Raw genomic sequence first — 23829 nt, 5'->3', positions numbered from 1 at the left:
GGCGCGGCCCACGGGCCTTGCCGCGCGGTCCTGGGCCTGCAGCCTGCGCCTCGCCAGGCCCGCAGGGCGTGCGGCAGCTCGGCGGTTCTTTGTGTCCTCAGTCGCGTCCTCCCTGGCGCTCCACGCCCACGCCCCGGCTCCCGGCACCCCAACAAAAGGAACTGGCGAAGAGGCCACGGCGCACACGCTCGCACCTCTGTCGCCACCGCTGACAGCACCCCGGGCGCCCCGCCCGCCCCAGCGGCTCCGCACCCACGCCTGCACACGCACACTAAGGCCGCAGTGCAAAGTTGTGGGCTACGAGACATGGAAGCACCCCACTTACCCGTGGGCTTGGTGGGCGCTCTTTCTCTGGCCCCAGAGGAAGATGGATGACCCGACCCGCACTGTGCTTTATGCGTGGGCCTGGCGTTCATATCCTAGGAGTAAGCCACCCACCCAGGATAAGGTTTCCCAGCAGTTTACCTCCCTGTCCAGATAAAAAAATGGAAGGATGTTTGTAGAATTTAACTATGGGATGTACTTATGGTTAAGGAACTATGCATTGTTTGTTTGTTTGTACCAATAAAGCCTTATTTCTACGATTTAGGATTAAAGAAAGGTAACATTCAGGTGAAATTTTTGATGGCTGTATATATTTCTGTGGTTCTGGATCTTTTTAGCTTGTTTCTATTTGTAGAAGGTTTTTGGATATGTCGGAAAAGAAGCTTTTATTAGCTTCCGGACCCCCACAATGTTAAGGCTTTTGGGACACCCCCCCCCCATTTAAAACTAACATCTCATTGCACCTCTGTCTTTGGCCAAGATCAGGTGTAAATGAGTTTTATTTTGAGTTTTAAAACATGGATTTCATTTTCTTCTTAAGAGATAAAAGAAGTTCTTAGGGACTATGGGTGCTCTTGGCAGACTAATATAAATTCCAATACTGAGTGTTTTTAAAATCAGGACCTTCACCAGGTTGTTGAAATTCTCTTGCATGTTAGTCGTCTCTTGTGAAAAAATGGCAGATACTGGTATCTAGCTTGTAGGATTGTTGTGAATTTTGAATGGTCATTTTTGTATAAAGTGCTTAATAGTGCATTGTCCATACTATAACGTTTGTAATTGGGATTGGAAAGTATGCCTTTTTTTTTTGTTTGTTTGTTTGTTTGTTTTTGGGTCTTAAGGCATGCCATTAAAGGACACATTTTGTACATTTCTTCCAAACAGATCTAGAGTTCACCTTTCACTAAGTAAGTACACCTTTGAGGGTAAAGTATGAAATACAGGCGGTGCCTCTTTTCCGTGAATGGAAATCAGATGAAACAGGACTAGCCTCAAGAAAGAAAATAGACTCTGTTGTGGAAAAGAGCCTCAAACTCAGGTCGGGAGAATCCTGGAAGTTACACAATTAGGGCAGGGGAATGAAGCCTGTGCTGTTGGAGGAGACATTCAGGTGGACATGCAGTGATGAGTGATTGACTGCCTGTGGGAAGAGAGGACGAGTGGGGCAGTGCAGCGTCCCTGCCACCGGCTTTCCAGCTGTGCAGCCAGCTGGAGGATGGACTGAGTCTCAGGTCCCTGTGCACAGGGGGAGGGGCTTTAAGAATGAGGAATACGGTTGGATGGAAGTGAGGATTCAGATTTAGACATCTTGGCTTTGAGGGCTCACATAGCGTTTAAATGTAAATGTATTAGATTTTTGGTACCAGCTTGAGGCATGGGAGAGACTGGGGATCTCGAATTCAGAATCATCAGGAAGTAGATTGTGAGTGAAGCCTGAGGAGCTGATAGGATTGTATTGAAACCCAAGGACAGAATGCTGAATGCAATTGGCAGTTATCTATTGCGAATGAGTACTGTCCTCCTTACTGAGTATCGTTAAATAATACTTCTGGAGAAATGAGAGCTGTGCTTTTAAGTTTCCTGCCAGCAGAAACACGGCACAGTGTTTCTGGGGATACTCTGGGTTGACAGCCTGGCCCCTGCTGCTCATTGAATAAACTTGAGCAAGTTACGTGATTCCGTTTTTGTTTGTCCTAAAAATGGTGACAACCCTAGAACTTTTCTCATAGGGTTGCTATGAGGTTAAAGAAACCAGTACCTCCAAAGTGCTCAGAATAAAGCCTTGTGCTATTTAGAATAGCAGCTATTTCATTTTTGCAATGTTTATGAAACGAGGCTTAAGACCTTTTCTTCAGAGCAACAGTCTTTTCCATAATATATGCATATATGAAATTCACTGCTCTGTAAAAACCTACTGCTGTGTGAAACATTAGGGGAAAAAAAAAGATCAGGATGGTCTGGAAGTCTTTATAAAGAACCATCTAGTCAGCTTTTTCTGGCTGAGCTATTTTTTCAGCCTTTCCCATGGAAGGCCATTATCCTTTTCAGGCTGGGATGTGATTTCAGAAAGTTCTTTCTTCTTCTTTACCTGATTGGCTGGCTTACTTTAGCTCAGCTTTGTAAGGCCCCCTGCACTTTGCCCATATCAAGAAATCACCTCTTCTCTAATCTTTCTCCTTCTTGGGGACAAGGCTTGTACGTTTATGAAGTTTTAACTGATTTCTGATTAACGATGTAGGGTTTCATTTGGATCATTTTGTCCTGTGACCAGATATTCAGTAAGAGGATGGATATTGGTGTACATTTTTACCAGGTTCGTATCCTTATAACCTAGAGAGGCACACAGTGGAGGACAGAATATTGGTTTTGGCCACATTGCCCCGGTTGAAAGTCAGCCTACATGTCTCGGTAGCTAGGCAGTTCTGAACATTCCATCGGACCTCGTTTGGGTTTCCAGAAGCCCCCACCCACACAGTGGGGGTGAGGATTAAATGGACGAACATCCTTGAGGTCCTTGAAAGGGAGCATGCAGGAAATGGTAGCTGTTGCTGCGTCGCCAGGGTATTACTTGCTAGTAGCAGTGCTGCTTTCCAGACGAGCGTTTAGACAGTGCTGGCATTGCCCAGATTGGCCTCAGACCCCGTCTTCTGATTGTACTTGCCACACTTCCCCCCCCCCCCCCCCCCCCCGGAGCTGGGGACCGAACCCAGGGCCTTGTGCTTGCTAGGCAAGTGCTCTACCACTGAGCTAAATCCCCAACCTCCACACTTTTTATTTGTACTTTGGTGCAACACCTGTTTCACGGGATCCCCAGGTGTCACTGTTAACGTCACAGCTTTTATGCACACGTTCTTGTTTCCCCATTTTTGATTAGCTGTAGTTTTTGCCGGGAAGCAGAAAATTAAGCTTTTGGTTTGTTTTTGTTGTGTTTTTTTGGGGGGTCAGGTGTGTGTTTGTTCGGTCAGGACCGAATGTAGTGTTATTTAATGGCTTGAGCTTGATGTCCTCTTACCTTTTAGTGATTGTGACTGTGTGAACCAGTTTTCTTCATATGTTACCAGCTGTACCGTCCACTTTTCTCTGTGGACTCAGATTTCCCTGATCTTTCTTTATTTTTCACCTTGTCCTTGATAATTCTTTTCCTTCATTCCTCCCTTCCTTTTTTTTTTTTTTTTTTTTTTTGTTGTTGTGCTAGAATTGAACCTGGCCAATCCCTTACCCCACTAATTGTTAGTGCTCAGTGCCTAGTTTCTTTGTACCTTCTAAGCCACATGTTGGAGGGAGACCAGAACAGTTCAGTTTCCTTTTATTACCATCTTCCTTCACAAGAGATTACTCCAGATTCCCCTCTCCTGTTACAGAGACAGGGTCTCCCTGTGTAGCCAGGCTGGCTTCAGACTCTGGTCATCCTGTCTTAGACACCGATGTGCTAGGCACATCTTGAAGCCTATTTCTTACCACTTTCCTCAGAACCTTGGCTCTACACTTTGCCTTCCCATTCTAACATTTATATCCCTTTTAAGAGACCTTTCTTTTCTGTCATAAGACTAATGCCAGTGTCAGTTGTAAAACACAGACCTATTGAGTTGTCTACACTCCTAGCTGCCACCAACTACGGGTGTTTCTAGTCCCTGTTCTCTCAGGTATGTGCCATCATCATGACTACTTCCTGCTTTGTCTCAGGAATGGGTAGCTTTGTGTTTCTTTAACCCTTGACCCTTCCCTTTGCCTTAGCATTGATTTCAGGGGCTATGCCCCTCTCCCAGTTTCTCATCTTTGCCCCTCCAATTCACCATAAGTTAAGAGAATGAACTTCAGTTACAATAATGAGTAAGCCTTTCAGTCTGATTTTGGGATAAGAAACAAAAAAGGCAAACAATAAGATACTGCTAGATCAGGTCTTGACTGTTCAAGTCCGGTACCTTGTGGTCGCTTGACTGCCACCTCAGTGTGGCCTCAGTGCGGCCTCCAAGTATGTGTCAACACTTCCCTAGGCAATCACGGACCCAGGCTCTCTGCACTCTTACTCTCACGTGCTACAGGCTCCCTGCCACACAGCTTTCAATAAGAGTACAGTTTTCTGTCAGAGGGAACTCCAAAGGTTTGCTTGTGTTTTAAGGTTCTCTGTAATCTGATCTCTCTCTTGTTGACTCATTCTTTAGATTACACCTTGTTCTCTGGTCAGAGGTGCTTTCACTGTACCCTACCATTAACTATTCCATTGTTTTCATTTGTAATTTATATTCCTTTCAAACTTCCTCGAGAAATAGCAAGTATAATTTAAAAATTAAAAACCAATGAGGCAGATAGAGCTTACCCATCCCCAGGTGCTCCCAGTGCACTGTGCGGAGGGGGAGGGACGGCCTGTACTTCCTGTTTTGGTCTTTTCATCTGTGGATGTATTTCTAAGCAATAGAGGTTTTCTTCTCTAAAGAAGGTATTTGAATCGTATTATGTTGCTTGTTTCCTTTATTCTCTTTTGCTAAAATTTATATTGTGAAGTTCATTTTTTTTGTGGTTTTGTAGAGTTTTATTGTGTAAGTATGCCATGACGCAGTTTCTGATTTCTAGACAGTATGTTTATGCTGGGACCGTCGATGCTTACGTTTCTCTAGAGCAGTGGTTCTCAACCTTCCTAATGCTGCAACCCTTCCATACAGTTCCTCGTGTTGTGGTGACCCCAACCGTAAGATTATTTCATTTGTTACTTCAGAACTGTATTTTTGCCACTTTTATGAATCATAATGCTATGCAGGATATCTGCTGTGCCACGCCTGAGAACTACTGCTCCCGGGGATGGTCAACTCTGGAATTCCTGGCTGAAGTATGCTGTCATTTGTGGCAGTTTTACTTATCAGGCTCAGGCGAGGCGAAGCTGTTCTTTAAAGTGATTTTTGCCCTATAACAGTGTTGCTTTAGACATGATTGCTGCTCCTTGGTGCTGCCCAGTTTTGCAGTATAATGCAAATGTGTTGGATTGTCAGTGTACTGGATTCATGATGCTAGCTCACAGTAAAGTTTTAATTTTTATTTACTGAATTATTAATGAAGCTGAACTCTGCTTTGTGTGTTTATTGATTATTGAAATGCCCTGTTTTGTAAATTGCCTAGTTAAATCTTTGTGGCCATCCCCTCCCATTTTTTTCCTTTGTGATTTTGTGTATTTCACATACAGTCAATGTATTAATCATGTATTATTCGGATGGTGCTTCCCCCACTATGGCTTATTTTTCATCCTTTCTAGAGAAAGTTTTGAAAAGTTAGTTCAGTTTTAAGTTAGTGCTTACACTCTGTGGGTTTGCTATGGCTATTACTTTGCTTGTTTTTGTCTTTGCTGAGAGATGTTTTCTTTTTTTTTTCCCTAAAATTAATGTATTTTATTTATATGAGTACATTATACACTGTAGCCATCTTCAGATCCCATTACAGATGGTTGTGAGCCACCATGTGACTGCTGGGAATTGAACTCAGGACCTCTGGAAGAGCAGTCAATGCTCTTAACCACTGAGCCATCTCTCCAGCCCTTTTTTTTCTTTACATTTCTTCTCTTTTCTTTCTAGAAATTCTTTTAGACTTCCTCCCCTAGAAACAGAGGCTAAGGATGAGAATTCAGGCTTTGTTTGGGAAATATAATCCCAGGAACAAGAGAAAGTAGGGTGAGGCTCAGAAAGGTAAGAAGTGATGGAAGGTGGAGGCACATCTTCACAAAGACCTGGAGAGAGAGAGAGAGAGAGAGAGAGAGAGAGAGAGAGAGAGAGAGAGAGAGCGAGAGCGAGAGCGCGAGACCGAGCGTGCGTGTGTGTGTGTGCACTTGGCAGATGTGCTTGTTGGCCACAGAGTGTGCACAGAGAAAGAGCTCCTAGATCAGTAGAGCATTTTGTAGAGGGAGGGCACTTACTTACTCCTGTTCTAGGCACCTCAGCGTCCCAGTCAGTCCTGCTCTGTGCTGTTGAGTCATGTGGGCTTTCTGGCAGCCACTTTCCATATCTTGTTACTTTTTCACTGGCTTTATTTTTTAAACCAAGGGAATTTTTAAAATGGAATTACAGAAGCTCAAATGAAATCCATTCAGGGAAACAAAGAAGTGCTCACTTTGTTAGTTGATGATTTTGGATTAGGTGATGCAAATGTTGGCAGTAGGGCTGCTGTCTTTGTATCTCAGATTTTACACAAAACCAAAACCAAAACAGTTGCGGTGAGATTCGGCAGCTCTGTAGGCTCAGCTCCTATCCGGAGCTCAGTCATCTGTCTGCTTCAGGTGGATGTACTTCCCTGAACCAATTGCAGTGTTCAGGGATGTAGAAGAGTCTAGTCAGTCCTCGGGTCTTTGCCTTTCCCTGACTTGGAGGGAGTGTAATGAGATCAGCCCCACTTGGGTCTCAAGGAGTACATTCATTACCAAACAGGGTTTCTAAAGAGGGGAAGGAAGGTAAGAGTGCTGGCCATATACTAAGTGGCAGATTCTCTTCAGAGTTAATTTGGGGGAAGGGGGGATGGCTCAGTCTGTGAAGTACTTGTTCTGCTGGCACAAGAACCCACGTTTGGTCTCCAGAACCCACATAAATAAGCCATGCATAGTAGCATGCATATGTAACCCCAATGCTGGGGAATTAGAGACAGTTTGATCCCTGGGGCTCTCTGGCCAGCCAGTATAGCTTAATCAGGGATCTTCAAATCTGTGAGAAACCCCATCTTATACAACAAGGTGGATGGTACCTGAGAAATGACACCCAGGGTTGACCTTTGACCTCCACAGGAACACATGTATAAACACTTTCAGACATACAAATACATTCACACACACACAACATAAAATCAATCATTTTATTTATTCTCCCCCCCACTGTGTGTTTGTGTGTGTGTCTTATATTTTGTCTATCTATGTGCATGTGTGGAGGCCAGAGGTTACTGTCGGGCTTTGTTCTCAATTGCTCTCCATCCTTTATTCTCTCTAAACCCTCCCATACACCTCTTCTTGCCCTCTTTCAAATTCATGGTTTCTCTTTTTCATTAACTGTCATTACAAACATGCATGCATATTTGTAAATAAATACGTGCTCAGTCTGTATAATGTCACTTGTTTGTCTGTTTTCAGGGCTGCCCATTTGGGTTTGGATAGTTGATTGGTGTGGCCTTCCCTGGGGAAGACTTTCTCCCACTCTTGGCATTCCTTAGTTGTGTAGTTCTTTGTGTAGGGTTGAGGCGTCATGAGCTTTCTCCGTCTTTTACTGTCCTTGTTCACCTTATGTTCAGGTAGTCGTGTTGGGGAGACTTTATGGGTGTAGCTTTTGACATTCCTAAGAAACATAATCTTACAACAAACTGAAGACACACCCAGCTTTTTAGGTGGGTACTGGGGTCAAACTCAGGTTCTTGTGTGGCAAGCATTTTGTGTGTGTTTCTTTTTATTATTAATTAACTTTCATTTTATATGAATTGGTGTTTTTGCCTGCATTTATGTATGCCTGTATGAAGGTGTTAGATTTTGGAATTGTGAGCTGCCATGTGGATGCTGGAATTGAACCTGGGTCCTCTGGAAGAGCAATCGATGCTCTAGCCGCTGAACCATTTCTCCAGCCCTGCAGCAAGCATTTAATGATTGTGCTGATGTCTAGCAGCCTTGCTGTCTTGTGATGTGTGCTTTCATTGTTAGTCAGATGGTGTCCTGTCACCAAGGCTTCTCGAAATCTGCCCATTTTTACCATCTTTTCCCTTTCCTCACAAAATAACTCCAGTATTTGGTTCTACTTGGTGGTGGGAAATGGTCTTTACGACCACCTGTAACTTGTGTTCGGCTGGCCTCAGGGAGATAGATCTTTTGCCAGTGTAATCCATCCTGAGAGCATTTCTTCCCTCTTTCTTCTTTCTGACTGAGTCATGGAGAAAGCGTTTTTATCTTCATCTCGCAGCCAGTAAGGGACAGCTCAGGCTCAGCCTGTGCCAGCATAACAGGTGGGTTCCGTGGCCAGACCTGTTTCCCAGTGGTTTGGGATTTTGATAAGGGGACTGTCACTATAGCAGTCTCCCCTGGGAATGTAGTATAGAGTGCAGGCAAGTTCTCCATACCCATTATGTCTCATGGCTCCTTCATTCTCTTCCACTAAGGCTGGTTTATAATTTAGGGCTGGGGACTTAGGGTTTGCCTCCTGAGAACGGCAGCCTCGTGTTGTAGGTCTGACTGGAGTGGTTTCCCTTCTGTTCTTCTGCACACTTGCTTTTCCCCTCCCCGTTTCATTGGTTAGAACCTCCAGCATTATGCTGAGCCAGCAGAAACCCTCACCTCTTCATGATCTAAGGAAAAGAATGTTCAGATTTTCACAATGGAGTTTTTTGTTTGTTTTGTTTTTTCAGAAAGAATTTTACTATACAGACAAGGCTAGCATTGAACTCCTAGGGATCCCCCTGCCTCTGCTTCCTGAGTGCTTGATTAAAGGTGTGCACCACCATTGCTGACTACAAGTATGCTATGAATTATAGTCGAATACTGTAGGAAAGGATAGGACAGCACGCAGGCTTGAGAAGCATTTAAAAGTTAGAATAAGCCAGGCTAGGTGGCTTGTGCTTGTATCCCCAGCACACTGGAGCTGGGGTAGGAAGATCTCATGAGTTTGATGCCAGAGGGATTCTAGGCCAGCCTGGGTTACAGAGGGAGATCTTAAAAAATTAGGAAAACAAAACCAAAAAACTTTGAATAAACCAGGATTTATCAACTAATGTATCTAACTTAAACACTATAATTTATATGCTTGTAGGCAAGATGATTCTTAAGACTCAAGAAATGGGTTAAATTAAAGATTCTTTTTGAGGAGGAGGAGGACTGGCTTTTTACTGTAGACTTCTTTTCCCTCCTGTTGCCACATGTTAATTTTAAGTCAGCCCCAACATTCACAGGTGCTTTTTTTTTTTTTTGTTTTGTTTTCCTTTCTGTATTCTAATTTAAGATGTTCTATAAAGTGGGGAACAGTGTTGTTACTGTGTGTTAGTAGAGGAAATTAAGACATACTGAAATGCCCTATAAAAATCACTGTGTTGGAGACATGCTTATCTTTTTAACATAGTACCTTGTAAGGCTTTGACACGTAGTGTCCTGAAGTCACCCAGCAGAAGGACTCTCTCTGTCCTGTTTACATCCTAGCCTGGTCCATCCTAAAGACTTTAGACAAGTTCACATAAAAGTAACCCAAAGACAGTGTCTTAGAGTTCTGTTCAGCGTTCAGGAAAGACATGAGATAGATTGTAACAATGGTGGCTGTCACTGGAGTGCTCTGTTAATCTGTTAGTTTTTGGAATGTCTTATAGCCAACTTTCTTGGACCCACCAGTGGTATAAATAAGACATGGAGGCTGCTAATAAAGTTTAAAGCTTTGGCCTTTTACTGGTGCAGTTTCTCAGTTAACTCATCTAACTTAACCCATCTAGCCTGCTATCTGCCACGGGACTAACTCTATACCTCTTTGCTTCTGCTCTATTCTGGTCCGTGACTGTTCCCCTCCATGTTGGCTTTTGATTTTCCTTCTTCCTGCATCACTCCCCTGCCTGGAAGTTCCACCCTCTACTTCCTGCTTCACTATTGGCCATCAGGTCTTTGTCAGTGGCGAGACAACCTCTGACACATTTCTAGATTGCCTTTAGGCAGGTAAGGAAGGACAAATATTTACAACATAGAAAATCTGGTGATAGGCCTTATAAATGACAGCACCAGAATCCTGCCAGCACATAATTTTCTGCGGAATTAACAGTTCAGAATACGGAGAGGGATACCTTCACACAGTGTGAAGAAAGGCTATCCCAGCAGTGTTCCTGATTATCTGTTAGTTTGTACATTAGGCATTTTTCACTGTCTTTACCTGAGTTGTTGAGTGAAGTTTGGGCAAATAGAGAAACAATTAACATGAACTATAACCAGAATTGTTTGCTTTTGGAAACTTGGTTCCATGGAAGTGTGTGCAGGTGGTGTGTGTCTTTATCTATAATATATACTATATTTACATCATATAGCTGTGTTATGTACACATCTCTCTCTCTCTCTCTCTCTCTCTCTCTCACACACACACACACACACGTGTGTGTGTGTGACTTTTTTCTTTTGGAGGCAATGCCTTACACTGTAGTTCAAGCAGCCGGGAACTTATGGCAATCCACCTGCCTCAACTTTTTTATTTTTTTTTGGAAGATAATTTTATAATTATATTTATGTACAGAAAACTTAAGTGTACATTTAACCCAGCTTAGTGGCGAGTTCTTTAGCCTTTGCCTTTTCCAGCTTGGCAATGCGAGCCACAGACTTAGAACCCAGGACATTGCTTCCCCAGTGGCGGTGGATCTCGTCATATCTGTCATTATGATTGGTCCTAATAGCTTCCACCAGCTTAGCCAGAGCACCCTTGTCTTCTGAGTTAACCTGTGTGAAGGCAACAGTGGTGCATGTCTTCCTGTGGACCAGGAGCCCCAGCCTGGCCTTTCCCTTGATGATGCAGTAGGGCACCCCCATCTTTCAACAAAGGGCAGGCAGGAAAACCACCAGCTCAATGGGGTCTACATCATGGGCAATCACCACCAGCTGAGCCTTCTTGTCCTCCACCAAGGTGGTGACTGTATTGACCCCTGCTCGGAGGACAGGTGGTCTCTCAGTTGGGACGTTCCCTTTGCTAGCAGCTTTCTTCTCAGCGCGGGCCAGCAGCCTCTGCTTCTTCTCTTGCTTTGTCTCTGGCCTGTACTTGTGAGCAAGCTTAGCAGCTGAGTCGCTGTTTGCCTGTCCAGGGCCTGGGTGAACTGTTTGATGGCAGGAGGTACTGTGAGCTGCTTATAAAGGATGGCTCTGCCACTGCAGCCTGATGTAGCGGGGCCATTTGACGAAGCACTCGAGATCTCTTTTGGGCTGGATGTCCTGCCCAATGCCGAAGTTCTTAGGCCTTTTCTCAAACAAAGGATTGACCACCTTTTTGGCCTCTTGTTTCTTGACCACGGCGGGGGCCGGGGCCACCTTCTTCCCCTTGGCCTTCTTTCCTTTGGGCATCTTGCTCGGCTGGAGGAGAGAGCCTGATTCAACTTTTAAAGTGCTGAAATGACAGCTGTTTATAGCTAGGCCTATTATAGGTTTGAACTTAAACCCTGTCTCTATCATTTTTTTTTTTTTTTGTTTCTTTTTTTTCGGAGCTGGGGACCGAACCCAGGGCCTTGCGCTTCCTAGGTAAGCGCTCTACCACTGAGCTAAATCCCCAGCCCCTCTCTATCATTTTTAATGCTAGGCCTGTTATTTTATAGTTTCTAAACCTATTTTTCCCATGAGATAATTTGTTTCAGAAAATGTGGAAATATGAGAGGCCCAAAAGAAAGACAAAAGTAACCCATACTTCTCCATTTAGGAAAAAATGTCTGCAGAAGCGTTCTAGTGAGAATGTTGGGGACACAGAAGCAGCCTGATGGTCACTGATAGGCTTGTTACATGCACTTCAGTTCACCCACAGAATGGACGTAGAGTGGGTTAGCCGAGTAGCTTAGCTGTGGACTCTCTATGCTCACATCTTTCACCATTGCTAGTTAGCTGCGTAGCCATAATGACCCTGAGAGTGTAGTGCTTGCTCCATGGGGTGTCCCTGAATAGTGAGTGTAACGTTTAATGTGACACTCTGCAAGTGCTTGACAGGTGTTGTTCAAATTACTAATTTTATGTGCTGATTGGGAAATATTTCCAAATATAACTTATGAAGAAAAGATAGTAAATAAAATGCATATACACCTAAAAATAAAGATTTGCTCTTTCTCTTTTTTGTGTATAAAGTATATCCATGAGGGTATTAAATGGATAAGCACTTACATTTGAGGGATTTCACTGTGGATTTGGAAATAGTGATGAGAGAGATAATTTTTAAAAAGATTTCTTTACTAATGTATGCGAGTGCACTGTGGCTGTCTTCAGACACTCCGGAGGAGGGCTTCGGATCCTAATACAGATGGTTGTGAGCCACCATGTGGTTGCTGGGAATTGAACTCAGGACCTCTGCAAGAGCAGTCAGTGCTCTTAACCACTGAGCCATCTCTCCAGCCCCGAGACACATTTTTTTTTTTTAAAGAAAAACTTGTAAGTGAATTTTTAATGAATGCATGTATCTTTTATATATTTTGTTCTAATGATATTTTTCTTATGCCAGTGTTTTGTTGTTTTTTCTCTTTCTTGCAAAATCTTATTGCCTTTGTTTCCACAGTAACTCCCTGAAACCAGCCTTTTGCTGATATACTAAAGATAGAAATTATTTTGTGATAAGTAAACAGATTACATATCTAAAATTATTTAAAAATTTTTACATTAAATCAGAGTGTTGTAGTAAATGTTAGCTTTTAAGAAATCCTCTTTGGTATGTAATTGAGGTCAACCAGGCTTTGAAAGAGATGAGTGAATGTTTAGACCCTGATGAAGACAGATTGTCCCCAGCAAATGCCACTCTAGAGTGATAGCAGAGGCAGTCCCTGTCTCAGATGAATTTAGCCATCTGCACTCATAGACTGGTTTACTAATCTGGAGCTCTGGAGTCTTATAAGGCTAGGCACTCTCCAAATTCCCGCACACTATTTACTTCCTTTCTCTATCCCACACTGTCTTGGGCCGTGGGCTGAGGCTGGGGGTTGGCTTCCACCCTCAGGGAGCCCCACCAGCTGTTCCTTTCTAGCCTAACATCAGTGATTACCTGCTTTTGAGGGAAGGAACTAGGAATTTTGTTCTCTGTTCTTACTTCTCCTTTCAGCTCTTGAGCATTTTCTAAGCACTCTGTATTACTGTATTACTGTATTACTGTATTACTGTATTACTGCGGACTCTTCTGGAAGGGGTTAGCCTAAGTAAGATGGAGTTCTGGCTTTTGTCAGGCTTTTCTTCCTGTTAGGAGCCAATTGTAATTGTAGCCACTATAGTAGTATTCACTTACCACAAAAGGATAGTTCTTTCAAAACAATCAAATTATTTAATGTGTTTTGAGTGCTTTAGTATTACTTTATATGCATGAATGTCTGTGTACCATGTGCATGCCTGGGACCTCTAAAGGACTGAGGAGGGCGTTGGGTCCTCTGGAACTGGAGCTAACACAGGGATGTGAGCCACCATGTGTGTAGTGGGAATAAAACCTGGGTCCTCTGCAGTAGCAGCTAGTGCTCTTAACCACCGAGCCATCTCTTTAGTCCCAGTAAAATAGTTTTGGATAGGAAAATGTCAACACAATTAGAGAATATGTATTTTTAATAACTCGTTTTGAAATATTTATACAAAATAGGGGATAAATGGCATGCACAGAGTCAGTCGTATCAGTTACTTGGTGTTGCCAAGACAGAAACAATTGTGGGAATGTTTTTTCACTCAGCCATTCAGAGGTTTGAAGTCTGTCAGCAGGAATGGCGTAGTGAAGTGGCTTAGTCTAAGGTGTTGGAAATGTGCCATGGCTGGACCTCCAGAGGCCCGCATCTAGTGACTTCCTCCCACCAGCAAGACTCTACCCTTTAAAGCTTCAGAATAGTGCCACAGCTGGGGCTTGGTGTTGAAGGCAGGAGCCTGTGCAGCACATTTCAGATTCCCGCCATTACAGTGAGTCCTCAGCGACTCTGAAGCTATTACTGAAGGAAAAGACACCAAGGCTGGAGAGATGGCTCAGTGGTTAAGAGCACTGACTACTCTTCCAGAGGTCCTGAGTTCAATTCCCAGCAACCACATGGTAGCTCACAGCCATCTGTAATGGGATCCGATGCCCTCTTCTGGTGTGCATGAAGACAGCTACAGTGTTGTACTCAAATAAAAAGTGAATAAATAAAAAATATTAAAAAAAAAAAGAGAGTCACCATGTCATGCTCGAGAAACCAGACTCTTGATACTGCACTGAATGTTTCTCCGCCATGTTTCTATCCTTAGCTCTTGCGTACTGCTATGCCAGAGGAACTTGCTCTGTGATTTTTCTTATGCTTCTGCCAAAGAAAATGTTTATAGTCATAGGCCTTCCCTATGGCTTGAATCAAGCTCTTTGCAGTTAAAAGAAGGTTTTTCTTCTCTATTGGTATGCTGCCACCCTGATTAATTTACTCCCTTGTTTGGTCTTGTCTTTTGTAGCCTGCATTTCCTTGCATGTATAGGATGCATGGTATCAGTGGTTTAACAATATAATGACTTCATCTGTCAATGAGTGTCATGCCAAGACAAGCAGAGCCAAGAAGAATGGAGAAAGATTTATTATCTGCAGCAGGCAAGGAGAACATGAAATTTATTTCCTAAATTTTGCCTTTGTTGAGCAAATGTGGATTTTTTTTTTCTAGAGCCTGTATGTACTCATGTAAACCAGGCTTTTAGGGGTGAGTGCATTCCTGAGCATGCGCAGTGAAGGAAGGTGTTCTGAGCATGCTCAGTGAAGGAAGGTGTTCTGAGCATGCTCAATGAAGGAAGGTGTTCTGAGCATGCTCAGTGAAGGAAGGTGTTCTGAGCATGCTCTTTAGTTAGAGATCATAGTTCAAAGACAGCTGTGATAGTCTTGACTGTCAACTTGATTGGATTAATAGGCCTAGGTAGTTAGTGAAGCACACCTGGGCCAGCCTTGGAGGGCATCTCTAGAGAAGCGTAGATCATGAGGGTTTTGACATAATGAGATTAATTTTCTTGATGGATCCATAATATGATGGTGTAATTGGGAGGTGATGATAGGAAATGGGGACTAATTAGGGGAAATAGTGCACAGGGAGCCTCCCTGGGGGCTATGTCTTGCTTTGGCCTCTTCATGTCTGTTTCTTCTGTTTCCTGTTCACCTTGAAGAAGCTTCTGTGCCATACACCTCTGCCACCATGATGTTTTGCCAACCACATGGGACCAAATGATCATGTACTGAACTCTTTGAAACTGTAAGCCCAAATAAAAATTTCTGGGTACTGCAGAGATAGCTTGGTTGGTTAAGTTCTAGCCACACAAGCACAAGAAAGTAAACTAGGTCTCCAGCACCAACACACAAAGTTCGATGGAAGCGGTATGTACTTTGAATCCTAGTGCTGGGGAGACAGAGACAGGCAGACTCTTGGGATTTGCTAGTTGGCCAGCTTAGCAAGCAGACCTGTTCTAGGCCATTGAGAGACCCTGTTTCAAAAAACAAGGCAGACTACACCTGAAGTTGTCATATGGCCTGTTTTCATGTGCATTCCTGAGTGTGTCTCCACTCATGTGCCCTTGTACACACACATACATACACATACACACACATACGCATGCACACACATGCCCACACATGCCCATGTGTGCATATAGACACATAAACACACACATTGGACATTTGGGGTCCGTGACACAAAACTGACTAGTTCAATGGTGGCTACATTTTTGGACGTGCTTAGCCAATGTCAATGGAATACATATTGAAGTGTTAAAATACAGGATACACTTTTGGGCATGCTAAACTTTCTTACAAAATTATAGCTTAAAAAACGGGAAAAGAATACTTTGAAAGTGTATATAATATAGGAGTTTACCCAAAGATGTCAGCCTTGCTTAGTGGCAAGTATTTTCTAGACACATTTCATTCCTTATTCTTAAACTGCTTACGGCAGCCAGTGGTCTGCATCTTCATAGTAGTTGTGTGAATCCTGTTAGTGCTGATACACAATAGTTGTACTGCCAGGAATAGTTGGGTGCCCTACCTTGAGTTTTCTCGTGTTTTACTACAGCATTTTAAAGCATTATTTGATTATGACATAAACCACGAATTAAATCAGTGATATTTCCAGCTCAAATAGCCCAGAAAAATATAGGCTTAATATCCTGGGGAATCTAGTCCAAAACATAGATAGCTAAGCAAAGAGGTCAACTAGAAGAATAAGACACAAAGGATACTTATGGTTGTGTCTTAAAATACAGTTGCAATAAATTCATTTTGGGATTCTGGCTAATGTACAAAAGAGTGTAACTATTCAGAGAGTGAAAAAGCTAGAGAAGTGGAGAGAACATTGAGAAGGTAGGTCTCCTTCCTTTAGCTTCAGCGTGAACTTTAGTAATACACGTGGTTTGTATGTCATGGTGATTCTGGTATGATGAATCCAGGCACCTTGTAACTCAAAGGAAGAGTGAACAGTGTAAGGAACATAATACCTCTGTCCTCCCAGTTTTTAAACATACCTAATCCATGGTTTATAGGATACAGTTATAATCCCATAGGAGATGGAGGTTAATAGGCTTATATACACCTATTAAGAGTTGATATCAGGGGTTGGGGATTTAGCTCAGTGGTAGAGCTCTTGCCTAGCAAGCGCAAGGCCCTGGGTTCAATCCCCAGCTCTGAAAAAAAGAAAAAGGAAAAAAAAAAGAGTTGATATCATCTTCCTCAGTTGATTATATTTTATTACCTGCTAATCTGCATGCTAAGGTGCACTTTCAGAACATGTTTTCTGTGGAAGGACCTTCCACATTTTAGGAAGGACCTTTAGCTTCTGTCTGGGAAGCTCTGATGTGTAGGGCACAGCAACAGATAGAAGCCACAACCAAGTTCTGTGAGCCTTTCCACAGCTGACCAGTGTAGCCTTTAACGTTAGAACTGGCTCTTACAGTTTATCGGATGACAGAGTCTCCATGCTACATGTAACTTCATTATATTTCTCACATGGTGTGTCTGTGTGATGCATGTGTCTGTGTGACTCATGTGGGAGTGTGGAAGTCAGACGACAGGGAACTTTGTGGAATCAGTTTCTCTCCTTCCACCTTCATGTGCAGTCCAAGGATAAAACTCTGGTTACCTGGCCTGAGTAACAAACACTTCGGTAGGCTGAGCCATCTCTCTGTCCCACCCTACACTATTCTTAAAACAAGAGGCTAAAACAACTGTTATTTTAGGCAGATCTGGGTAATTCTTTTAAAAGTCCTCTTACAATTTAAGCTTTTTCTGTTTTGCAAAGGAAAGCTTACATTTAACCAGCAACAATATTGACAAAAACTAAGTGATAAATGTGAAGTCTTCTCAGTAGCCTGACTCTAAATACATTTGTTGATAATTTCCAGGTAGTGTGCTTCTGGTTTGTGTTTCCATTTCTCTAATAGAGCTACTGGATATTAACTATCCTTTTGACAGTACACGTATGGATCTATTACTTCGGCTATGATGTTCTTTTGATTTGGGGGTTTTGTTACCCCAAGAATCTACCTGTAAAGAGTTTCCATTCCAGGATGAGTTGGACTGTGGGTAAATTCAGTGACCACTTTAAGCACGTGTCTTAGTTACTTTCTACTTCTGTGAAGAGACACCATGACCAAGGCAGCTTGTAAAAGGAAATGCTTACTGGGGGCCTGTTTCCCATGTTAGTTCATGATCATCATGTGGATAGTATGGTGGAGGTGGGCAGGATGGTGCTGGTGCGCTAGCTGAGAGCTTACATCCTGATCTGTAGGATGGAGGGTACAGTACTAGGAATAGTGTGGGCTTTTGAAACCTCATAGCTCACCCCCAGTGACACACCTCCTCAAATAAGGACGTACCTCCTAATCCTTCCCAAACAGTTCTACCTGGGGACCAAGCATTCAAACACAGAGCCTGTGGGGACCATTCACATTCAAACAACCATGTTAATATAACCCCAGCATCTTTCTGGGAACCAGGCCTTTGTTGCTTAGGAATCTGGGTTGTGCATCAAACAGGAGATCTTGACCCTGTTATTACTCAATTGAAAGAGGGAATATAAGGAGTCAGCTTGGCCACTACCTTCTGTCTCTGAAGAGTCTGGACAGCCCCTCTTTCATTGTCCCCTCTTCATCAGAATGCACAATGAGTTCCTCCAGCTATACTGGTGGCCAGAGAGTCCCACATTGGGAAATAAGGCGTACTCTCTGAAGATGGCTTCTTCCTTCTGGGACATCTAAAGTGGACTGGAGGATGACAGCCCTGATAGCAACTTGCTTTCTCATTTCCTTCCAACTCAGTCACATCTTTGCTGGTCAGACCTTAAAGACAGTCTTCACCAGACGAAAGAATTTAAGACTCTGGACTCCCAGGCAGCTTTTGGGTTTTCTCTGGCTGTGATAAACACTGAGAGAAAGTACATTGCCAGGTTGTCTTGTTCCCATGCCTCCTTTCTTTCCTTGTGAAGCCTACAGTTCTCACAATTCCGTTTAGTCATTTTACTCTCTGGCAGAATCTTACTCTGTAATGCAGAATTCCTTTTCACTAAAAACTTCTCTTCAGTTTTCTTCCATGAAAATCATTCTCATGTTAACTTCCTTTCCACTTCTTGTCATTCCTTACAATTTGTTTCTGCCTCATTTTGATTATTTCTTTAAATTTATATATAGAAACAATACTTCAAGGTCTTCAAATTCAAAACAGAAAACCATCAGTAAAAGAACATATTTCACTTCTCGTGCTTTGATGTGTTTCTTCTGTTGCTCATTTCCAGCATCCTATGTGATTAACCAGTGCAGTGATCTCTTGTGTCAAACTGTGATTGTATTAACAGTGATGGAGTTTGTAAAATTGGAGATTTAAAAAGAAGATAAATAGATCAAATTTTAGATTGTTTTTTTTTTTTCTTGAGGGAAATAGGGATTTTCATATCATAGTTGAGTAGCATAGGTAACTCCAAGCCCCTTGACTTTGTTCTGTTCTTTCCACTCTGCAGTTTGTGTTAGTAGCTTATGGAAGTGAGGATGGAAAGCCTGACTTGTTGTGCTTTGTATTAGAAGTCATCAATAGGAGCAAGAAAATGGCTGGCAAGAGTAACTGAAGGTGGAGGATTTTAAGTTAATTATGTCATCTTTTTCGGATACATTGAATTGTAGTTTGGTGAAGAGAGTGGTTTTTGTTGATGGAGAGTTTGTTCAGGAGGTTGAGATAGGCCTCTTGTCTGGGAGGCAGACAGCTTATGTTTGCTGTTACAGTTTATTTTAAAATGATTTAATTTTTGCATTATTACATCTTATTATTACCAATTTTGCCTTTTAGGGAAATGACAACATGTGGAAGTAAGACACATTGGTAATATTTGCAAAGGGCTCTCTGGGGCCCTGGGCAGAGCAGGCTTGGCTGCCTGTCATGAATGCCAGAGACAAGTAGTGGTGAGAGGCATGAGAGGCATTTTAATTGGTGTAGGGATAGGGAAGAAGAGAGAGAGTCTATGGCCTGAGCTCTGCCCTGAGGAGCTAACAAGGGCTTTGAGGTTCTTAGAGTGTTTAAAAAAAGGCAAGGGTTGTGCTTTGCATGCATGTGATTTGGCTGAGCGGATAATCTCAGTTAGGTGGTGGTATGGTTCATCATCATCTCAAGAGCATCTCTGAGCTGGGTGGATGTGGTGGTGCCTGTCTTCAATCCTAGCCCTCAGGAAACTGAGGCAGGAGTGTTACTGAGATTGGAGGTCAGTGTGGCATTTGTAGAGAAACCCCCAAACAAACCAAGGTGTGTGGGGGAAGGCGGGGGAGGGGAGACTTTCTGCAAAGCTCCAGAGAAATCTTCATCACTGGAAGGAACAAATCAGTCCCCATTGTGAGAAGATTGTTCCTCTGCCCTGGTTCTGTCATCAGGAGAAATGGTTCCATTATGGCAGCAGGGTAATTGCTCCTGCTTAGCCAGACACTGTTATCATGCGGTCATCTGTCTGTGAGACTGTTTCTTGGGGATAGCTTTGGCCTCTTGTTGTAAAGATATTTATTAATCAGATCAGCGGTTCCTGGAATCCAAGAAATTGTGGGCATGAATGACTCAGTAGAATTCAGAAGGAAAAAGTTACAGGTAAAATTGAGTTAGATGAGGACAAAATATAGTTAGGTTAGTGAGTGGACCCCACCTCACAGAGGAAGAGGACTTATATCCATTATTAAATAAAGGTGATCTCTTTTGAAGTAGTTGTCTCAATTGTTTCTCTCTTTAACATTTAAACCAGCAATTGATGTGTGATGTTTCTGGTTTCTTGAGTCAGAACTGAGTTCCCTTTCTCATGTCTCAAAGAATGAACATAGATGGAACCTTATGCCTTTAATCCCAGCACTTGGGAGGTGGAGGCTGGTGCTTCTCTGTGACTGAGGCCAGCTTTGACTAGACAAGCAAGTTCCAGGGCAGCCAGGACTGCCCTCAACAACAACAACAACAACAACAACAACAACAACAACAACAACAACAACACCCTAAATTGATTATATTTCTTTCTGAAGGATTTTTTTATCTTTTTCTTTTTCGGAGCTGGGGACTGAACCCAGGGCCTTGCGCTTGCTAGGCAAGCGCTCTACCACTGAGCTAAATCCCCAACCCCTTTCTGAAGGATTTTTGTTGTTGTTACTTTAGTTTTGACAAGTGGATTAGAAATGTAAGGACTTTTAAGCATGGTTAAGAAACACTTGCATTGCCCCCACCCCCACCCCGCTGCTGCGCCTGCTCAGAACCCTATGGCCCTTCTCGGCAGTGGAGTGCGTGGGGACGCTGCAGCGGCGGGCTGCACCAGCGGTGCAGAGCTGCCTGGTCACCTCCTGGCACCGAGGCGGCGCGGGGATGTCCAGGGCGCACAGACGGGCGGGCGCGGCGGGCAGAGGGGGATCCGAGATGAAGCCAGGCGCCCCTGCCCGCTGTGGTACTCGCGGTCTAAGGCTGCCCGGGGTGCAGGAGCCGGCGCCGTGCAGCGCAGGCACAGGAGGCGCAATGTCGGTGCTGCTGCTGAAGATCGGAGTTGTGCTAAGCACCATGGTCAGGATCACCAACTGCATGTTCCAAACACTGCTCTCCCTGATGGGCCTTAATACCACCCGGCTCTTGGCCGCCAGCAGCGGGATGTTGGACCGCAGCCGGTGTGTTGCCCACCAACCCCGAGGTGAGCTGCAGCTCTGCCCAGGACAGTGAGGGCAAGTGTATCTGCACGGTGGTCACCCCCCAGCAGACCATGCCAGCACAAAATAGCAGCTACTGGAAAAGGTGCAAAACATGTCTCAATCCATAGAAGTCTTGGGCATGCGGACTCAGAGAGTCCTGCAGTATGTGGAGAAGATGGAGAACCAGATGAAAGGCCTGGAGTCCAAGTTCAGGCAGGTTCAGGAGAGCCATAAGCAGCATCTGGCCAGGCTAGCTTAAAGAGTTTTTTCAATGTGCCGCTGACTGAAGAAGCAGCCTCTCTGCCCCCTTGTAACCATGAGAGAGCCAGAGAGCTTTTTGCACCATGAATTTTTACGATTCTTTTCCAATCCTTAATGCCATTTCACTAAGGAACCTTGAATCCAACCAGGATCCTCCTTTTGTGTGTGACTCTAGATGCATCCCAAGAATAGTTTGAACCCTTCTCAATGCGCTTTTTGAAAAAGAAAAAGAAAAAAGAAAAAAAGAGAGAAAAAACACCCACAAACTGTGTGTGTGACCTAAAGCATGTGATGTAACCTTAAGATTCTCGACTGACAAATGAAGGCCTCCCCAACCCCGAAAGAGACACTTGCATTACCTGGACTCTATTAAAGGACTGGTGGATAGGACAGGAGTGAAAGGGTTCTCAAAGGTTGTCTTCTGAACTCCACTGACAATCAGTACTGCCTGTACCTGCCCAACCTCCAGTTTAAAGAAAAAGGCCAAATGGAGTCCTCAATTAAAGAGACTTTTTTTTTTTCCTGCAGAGACTACAGAATTACCCTTTGCCCTCTCCTCAATCTGTCCTCTGTCTAAAAAGATTGTGTTCCATCTCTAGCTTTCAACTCTCACCTCAGGCTGTTTTTGATGCTCTCTCTTTTGCTCCTAGTTAACTGAGGTGTCCTGTCCTGTCCTGTCCTGTCCTGTCCTGTCCTGTCCTGTCCTGTCCTGTCCTCTCCTCTCCTCTCCTCTCCTCTCCTCTCCTCTCCTCTCCTCTCCTCTCCTCTCCTCTCCTCTCCTCTCCTCTCCTCTCCTCTCCTTTCCTTTCCTTTCCCCCTTTCTCAGTGTGGCCACGATGAGTAAATCTTTCTCTGCCTAAGTCTAGCTTTTTGTGGGCTACAAAGGTCCAGGTTTTTAAATCTTAAAATTTTGAAAACATGATGACTTCTGCTGTTTTTTTTACTACCCTCCTAATTCTTTTACTATTAATGTCTAAATATGCACATTTGTTTTGATTGAATGAGCTGGTGTTAGTATATGTTACTATTGACGAAGGTCCACAGATTACAACAGGGATTTTTTTTTTATATGTAATGATATACCCACTATTATGTCACACAGAATAGTTTTCCTCCCTATGATGGTTAGTTTTTTCCTTGTTTGTTTGCTTTTTCAAGTTGATACAAGCCAGGATCATCTGGGAAGAAGAAGCAACCTTAATTGAGAAAGTATCTCCATCAGATTGCCATAGGCAAGGTCTGTGGGGTATTTTCTTATTGGGGTGGGAGGGACCAACCGGTGATGGATGTGTCCCCCCCTTCCCTATTATGTAAGGAAGCAGGCGAGCAAACTAGCAAGCAGCACCCTCTTCAAAGTGCTTTTCTCTTCAGGTTATTTTAGTTATGGTGATCACAGCAATAGAAAGACAACTTCCACTGCCTTTCTCCTCCCCTCCCAGCCCCTAGAGCAGTTGTTTCTACTCTATACATAGTTTTGCCTCTTTCAGTATACCATAAAGCAGACATTACATAACTCATAACCTTTTCAGACCGTTTACTTTCACTTGAGACTATTCTTTCATGATTGACACCCATTTCTTTTTACAAATGAGTAAATTTATTATATGGGCATGACATTCCTTGTTTATCTAATCACAAATTATCTTGTTTATCTAAGGCAAATGGATGGAACTGGAAAATATCATCCTGAGTGAGGTAACCCAATCACAGAAAAACACACACGGTATGCACTCATTGATAAGGGATATTAGCCCAAATGCTTGAATTACCCTAGATGCACAGAACACATGAAACTCAAGAAGGATGATCAAAATGCGGATGCTTCACTCCTTCTCTAAAAGGGGAACAAGAATACCCTTGGCAGGGAAGAGAGAGGCAAAGATTAAAACAGAGACAGAAGGAACTCCCATTCAGAGCCTGCCCCACATGTGGCCCATACATATACAGCCACCCAATTAGACAAGATGGATGAAGCAAAGAAGTGCAGACGGACAGGAGCCGGATGTAGATCGCTCCTGAGAGACACAGCCAGAATACAGCAAATACAGAGGCGAATGCCAGCAGCAAACCACTGAACTGAGAATAGGACCCCCGTTGAAGGAATCAGAGAAAGAACTGGAAGAGCTTGAAGGGGCTCGAGACCCCATATGTACAACAATGCCAAGCAACCAGAGCTTCCAGGGACTAAGCCACTATCCAAAGACTGTACATGGACTGACCCTGGACTCTGACCTCATAGGTAGCAATGAATATCCTAGTAAGAGCACCAGTGGAAGGGGAAGCCCTGGGTCCTGCTAAGACTGAACCCCCAGTGAACTAGACTGTTGGGGGGAGGGCGGCAATGGGGGGAGGGTTGGGAGGGGAACACCCATAAGGAAGGGGAGGGGGGAGGGGGATGTTTGCCCGGAAACCAAAGAATTATTATTAAGTATTAAATAAATTTAAAAAAAAAAAAC

General features: G+C 43.6%; 1 protein-coding gene and 1 pseudogene across 11 annotated transcripts in view; both read left to right on the top strand.

Moving 5' to 3' along the window:
- LOC134486955 (noelin-like) lies at window positions 1–23689 on the top strand (annotated as a pseudogene). The gene has a single exon (XR_010066551.1). The product of XR_010066551.1 is annotated as a noelin-like (transcript).
- The window catches only part of Dock7 (dedicator of cytokinesis 7), a 183500-nt gene that overhangs the window by 256 nt on the left and 159415 nt on the right, over window positions 1–23829 (top strand). The gene's annotated exons all lie outside the window — the stretch shown is intronic.

The sequence above is a fragment of the Rattus norvegicus genome, chromosome 5 (genome assembly GCF_036323735.1).
Source record: "Rattus norvegicus strain BN/NHsdMcwi chromosome 5, GRCr8, whole genome shotgun sequence".
Lineage (NCBI taxonomy): Eukaryota > Metazoa > Chordata > Mammalia > Rodentia > Muridae > Rattus > Rattus norvegicus.
Note: the sequence above shows the minus strand (reverse complement) of the source record. Positions and strands in the feature narration are given on the sequence as shown.